The sequence below is a fragment of the Amphiprion ocellaris genome, chromosome 23 (genome assembly GCF_022539595.1).
Source record: "Amphiprion ocellaris isolate individual 3 ecotype Okinawa chromosome 23, ASM2253959v1, whole genome shotgun sequence".
NCBI classification, from domain to species: Eukaryota; Metazoa; Chordata; class Actinopteri; family Pomacentridae; genus Amphiprion; species Amphiprion ocellaris.
Window position 1 is genome coordinate 22,037,015 of NC_072788.1, and position 6,342 is coordinate 22,043,356.

Sequence of the window (6,342 nt, forward strand, 5' to 3'; positions counted from 1 at the left end):
TCTAGTTTTGCTCCCTTTGTTCTGAGTTTACCTGATTTTTGCTTTCAAGTTCTTGATTCACTGAGTTTTTGACTTTTAAAATCTTTTTTTATTTTGTTTCTATTTATTTATTTATTATATCATATTTCTACATTTATATTATATTTCTATCTCAGTCTGTTTTGTGTACAGTTTTTATTTAATGTCTACTGTTGCACGAAGAGAAATTAAGGTAATTTCGATCCTTGGTATGTCATGTACACTATCATTTAAAAGTTTGGGATCCCTTAGAAATGTCCTTATTGTTGAAAGAAAAGCATTTTTTCAATGAAGATAATTTTAAATTAATCAGAAATCCAGTCTAGACATTGTTAATGTGGTAAATGACTATTCTAGCTGGAAACAGCTGATTTTTAATGGAATATCTCCATAGAGGTACAGAGGAACATTTCCAGCAACCATCACTCCTGTGTTCTAATGCTACATTGTGTTAGCTAATGGTGTTGAAAGGCTCATTGATGATTAGAAAACCCTTGTGCAGTTATGTTAGCACATGGATAAAAGAGTGAGTTTTCATGGACAACATGAAATTGTCTGGGTGGCCCCAAACTTTTGAACGGTAGTGTACATATAGGCCAATTAATGTTTTCCTTTTTAAAATCCCCACATTGTGCCCATTGTTCTTGATACATTGACTTTGCAAAATCATTGCATTTAAACTTGTGTTATATTAATGTTTTGTGTAATAAATATTCTGCAGAATGTAATATTTTTCTACATATAGAGACGAAGAATCTTCAGTAACAACAGAATCTGTGCAATATCAGTATTTTCAACTTATGAAAGAATCTGAGCAAACTGACAAAGGTTTTTCTACATATAGTATAAACCTGTCCAGTATTGTTATTTTCCACATTCAGTTGAGTCCGTGCAGTATCCGAATTCCTACATGAAGAACAATCTGTATCCATCCATTATCTAAACACCGCTTAATCCTCATTAGGGTCGCGGGGGGTGGAGTCTATCCCAGAAGACTTAGGGTGAAGGCAGGGACATCCTGGACAGGTCACCAGTCTATCACAGGGCTTCATGTACAGATAAACAGTCACTCTCATATTCACACCTACGGACAATTTAGAATCACCAATTAACCTCAGCATGTTTTTGGACTGTGGGAGGAAGCCAGAGAACCTGGAGAAAACCCACACATGCACAGGGAGAACATGGAAACTCCATGCAGAAAGATCTTAAGCCGGGGTGTGAACTGGGGATCTTCTGTACAATATCAACTATATCAAAAAAATAGGTGTATCACTTGCTTATTTCTTTAGTCTTATGCAGATGTTCCTACATTTTAGCCTTTTTACTGCTAGAAATCACGGCAAGTTTCCCTGCTGTGGGATTAGTAAAGGCTTATCGTAAACTGTGCAGTTTGGTTGAAAAGTTATTTTTCTCAGTGTGCAGTATGTCTAACACTTTTGATTCTTGAAGATTCTGTTTAAATATATTGTTTTAAATTTTCTGTCCACTGTAATCTTGGATATCAAACTACAATTTAGAGATAGAGGGTTTCCATTTTCATTGTGCAATACAAAAAGTGCAAACTAAAAACAATTAAGGATTCAAGAAGTCAAGATTTTTTATTGTCATACCAGCACACATTTGCACATGAGACAGCACGAAATTAGGTACTTGATCGAAGCCAATAGAAATACATAAATATAGAGCAATACTAAAATAGAAGGTACAGCAAATCTGTAACTGCAATTTCTGTAAATCATGCAAGTGAAAGTCTTCAGTTTACTCTTGTACCATTTTAAAAATATCTTTCTTTGGCACCACCATGTGGTACAGTAGCGCATGATGCAACACAAGCTGCACTATCACAATATAATATAAAATCATTTTAAAGTGATAGTAGCAAAGCTCTTTAGCTGCAATCCACTGACTAGTTTGTTACTTTCACTCTTGGCATCCTGGTTTACATTGTGGTTTTCGTTTTGTATCTTCCCTCTTCCAGACTTTGCTATATTTGCAGGTTCTAATTGCAGTTTTTTGATATGCTGTTTGTTTGTACACGTATAATTTGAAGCGTTCAGCTTTGGGATGACTGAGCTTCTGGTAAACAAATGTCTCAGCGGGGAGGAACTAAATCTCCAATGTACTGTTTCTGTCTCAGGCTGAAAGGTAAAACCAACTAAAATGAAAAGAAATGAAAGTGGTGTAAAAGTCAGTCCTTTTTTACCTTTTTTTTTGTTTAACTCGATCTCACTTGAAAGCATCACTCACTACCAAACCAAATCATTTGGCTCAGGGTTTCTGAGAGCAAAAATAGGTTGAGAAGAGTCTGACCAAAACAAAGTCCTTGTGGTCTGGATGAAAAGTGAGATGCCTGGGCATGTTCACACATCTGCCTCCCGTTCTCTTTGATTCTCTATCTCTTCTCCATTACTTGTTCTTTTCTCCTGAAATACGCAAAGATAGTAACGCATTCACACACACACACGGTTAGTTAAATGGCACTGCAGTGTGGTGGCATTCCACAACAGTGATTATCTACAGTCCCAATCATTTCAGTCTGCAGAGGCAGTGTGGGAAAACTTGAGGCTGTGGGGAGCAGACAGCACATGGCTACAAAAGCTTCAAAAAAATCAGCTCAACTTTAACTTAAAATACAGTAATTCTGCAGTAGGGAAAGGACATCTTTAATGCCATCCTTACCTGGTGGTGGCGCTTTTCTAAAGGACTAGTTCACTGCTTTGAGAAACATGTTTATTTATTTTCTTTCAAAGACGAGATAAGAAGATCTTATCACTTATGTGTGTGTTAATCCAGCCGCAATGTTGGAAGAATGGAAAGAAAAGAAGTTTCTCAGTGTTCATGCCTTGTAATCAATCATTTAAAGCAAGACTTTTACATACAAATCCATTATATTCAAGCCTTCACATGATGCTGAAGTTTTAAATCTGGTTTCTGTGGCAATAATCCCACACTGATGTACCAGACATGCTACATTATATGTCAACAAACAGTGACTGGATGCCAGAACTGAACAGAGGATCAATTGTATAAAGCAACTATTATGGTGAAGTTTATGGCCCTGGAAAGCATCAAAGAAAAAGTTTCTGATGCCTCATATAAAACAAAAACTCAGCCTTCAGAGGAAGTCTAAGAATCACAGTCTATGAAAGAATGTGACTGACGGTGGACGGATTAATTACTCTCATTTTAAAATTATTATAATTACTCTCATTATAAGGTGAGACACAAGCTCCACACTGTAGGTTGAAATAGTTGTGTATTTGGAGCAGTTTGCTCATGAAATTCAAAACAAGTAACCTGAGATTATTGTATAAGTGTTAATATTGAGTGTAATTTGATGCAACTGCCAGTGAGGATGGCTTTTGGTCATATTTTCAACCTTTTGTTGACACTTTTTGAAGTTGTTTCCATCACGGAGGATGCCGTTAGTCAGAAAGGAGGTTTAGAGTTAGCTTAAAATTGTTGTCTGACCAATATAACATGACTGTGACGTACGTTCAGAGCTGAAATCTGTTTATTTGAGAGCTGTTTGTGTATCAGGGTTAACACGTGCTAATCCATGAGGTTTAGATGTGTTTGCATTGTTGTTTTTTAAATATTTTGTCTACTAGTGCCAGGCTAGCTATTTCCTACTTCTAATTCTTTATGCTAAGCTAACAGCATCCAAACTCCAGCTCTTTACTTACCATAAAGTTAAGCTTCTCATCTCTTCTGAAGCAAACAAAGAAGCAGATCTCCCCAAATAAAAAACTGTTCTGTTTTTTTAACCAGAAATTGTAGATGTCTACAATTCTACAATTTCATTTAACGGACGCTTTAAAGCGACATACATCCAAGAGTAGATACAACACAAGCAAGGATCTAGTCCAATCCAACAACCTGGATAAGTGCCAGAAAACAAGTTCAAGTGTGAACAAAAGGCGTCCTAAATCAAGTGAATGATCATAAAGCTCAAAAAGATTTTAGTCTTTTCTTACATGCATAACTTTCCAAAACATTTGCAGTAACACAAGGTGTGCATAGAAAAGCTGACTATAGATCCTGACTAACAGTACTATTAAGTTTAGTATTTATAATCTCAGAATCTACATTTCCTCTGATTAATAAAGTATCTATCTATCTATCTATCTATCTATCTATCTATCTATCTATCTATCTATCTATCTATCTATCTATCTATCTATCTATCTATCTATCTATCTATCTATCTATCTATCTATCTATCTATCTATCTATCTATCTATCTATCTATCTATCTATCTATCTATCATCATGGTCAAAGAGCCTTGGTGAAATCTGTAATTGGGATGTATGATCTACATTTTTTAGACAGTATGTGAAGCTCATAGATCAACATGAAATACAGATAATTAAGAAGGATAAATTGGTATTAAAGAGCTGAAGCAAACTCACAAATTGTTGCAGATTATCATGAGAACAGTATCCATAAAAATAGAGCATGTTTGGGTTGTATAACAGTTTGATTGCTTGTGTTTTCTTGTTTAAACGTCTTAAAATAGTGGTTATAAAAGCAAAGTGGTATGCCGGGTAAGGGGTAAGAAATCTGTGGGGGGTGATACTAAATGTTGTTGTTGGGCTGTGGGCAAATGTATTTGGAGGTGCTCTTGCAGGTCTGCAGAGTTTCAGTGTAGAGGGATGTTGGCTTTGACAGTCTCTGCTTTAATGTAAGAAATAAGATATGAGGCAGTTTGTGGGCAGATTGATTAAATTATTTAGATTTTGTAGCCGGTCTAAAATTGATTGAGGGTGACCGGGAATGCCTGTGATCACAATTTTCGTTGACATTAGCAGAAATGGATCGAATATCCTGGTAGTGCATTTTAAACTGCACTCAAGGATTTCCTGAGCACTCATTGTTAGCGTAGTCACTGTGTATTGACGTGAGTACACGATAAATTCCATCATCTCTCCAAGTATTTGAGAGTCTGCACTGACCCCTCCACCACCAAAATTTGTGTCTGCACCGATGACTGGGCTACAAGGAAAGTCCTGCGTATGCTCAGCAGCAGTGTTTATGCGTGGACTGCATAAATGCTGACCTACTGTGCATGTATAGAACCTCCCAGCAGATCACCCTATAGTATGAGGCAAGAGCTATACTTTCTGTATAAGTACACTAGCATATGTGTGTAAGAGTCCACGCAGACATGCAGTGCAAAATTTATGTTGGTGACTATAAGGGCTGTGGTGTGCATGCTTGGTTGCTGGTTTAAACACTTTTTTGAATACAGCATGATGTTCATGTTGTAAATTATGGTCCCATTTAGGGTAAAATAGATGCAAAATGTATGTTGTAGAGCTCCTGTTCTCAGGTTAGATCCACTGCTCAAACCAAATTCAAGACTTTAAAATGGTAGGCCACAAACTAATGTGTAACGTCACAGTCTCTATGTCCATCTTGTATATCCTATCTCTCCTTATTGTGCATTTATGGACTGAAATCATCCCAGTGGACTCCATGCAGACTAGAAAGTAGCATAATAACTATGTGCTTGTGTGCATGTATGCATGCAGTATAATCAAAACTATAATGTAAACAGTTTAAATGTTATAGTAATCTTAAACTTGCCAAAAGTATTTGTGTTCTGTTTCTGCTATATCTTGGAAGCAACCTTGCCTTTATGTTTGAACAATATGCTTTAAAATGAATGGAGGATTACTTGAGTTTTATTAAATCATAGTGAAGCAGCTCTCATTTATAAATCCATTCAATTAAATGTGAAGATGAAGGTCATTTAGTGTCTAAAATAAAGTTGTAGTTTCCGTAACTTTAAGTGAGGGACCACCACTCACTCCTGATACTGGTGTTAGGCTGTAGTTACCGCCTGATGCTTTTTCAATAGAGGTAGTCTCCCCCTCTGGCGCTCCTATTGGATACTGCTCACCAGAAGCTCTCTGCTGTTGGTTTAAACTTCTGTCAATAACATCTCGCTGTTCGAATAGTGGGCGGGGCCACCACCTCGCTTTGGGAAAAGTTTCCCAAAGTTTTCTGCTGCGTCGAGTTCGCGACGGTGACACCGGAAATACTTGATGTAGATGTGAAAATAAAACCGTCATGTCGCATTCTTTTTGGAGGAAATAAACGGGACTTTAGCTAGGCATGTGACAAGAAACCATCTAGGGGATGTAGTGATGAAGTTTGATGCAAGACTCGAACGGTAAAACATGTTAACATCCACTTTTTGCTAACAGCTCGACCGGAAGCAGGAAGTGAAACACTGGCTGTAACTTTGATTAACTTGACGCGGGCAAGAAAAGTTTTGCCCACCCCCTCTTCCACTCACTCCCTCCGTTCTTCCA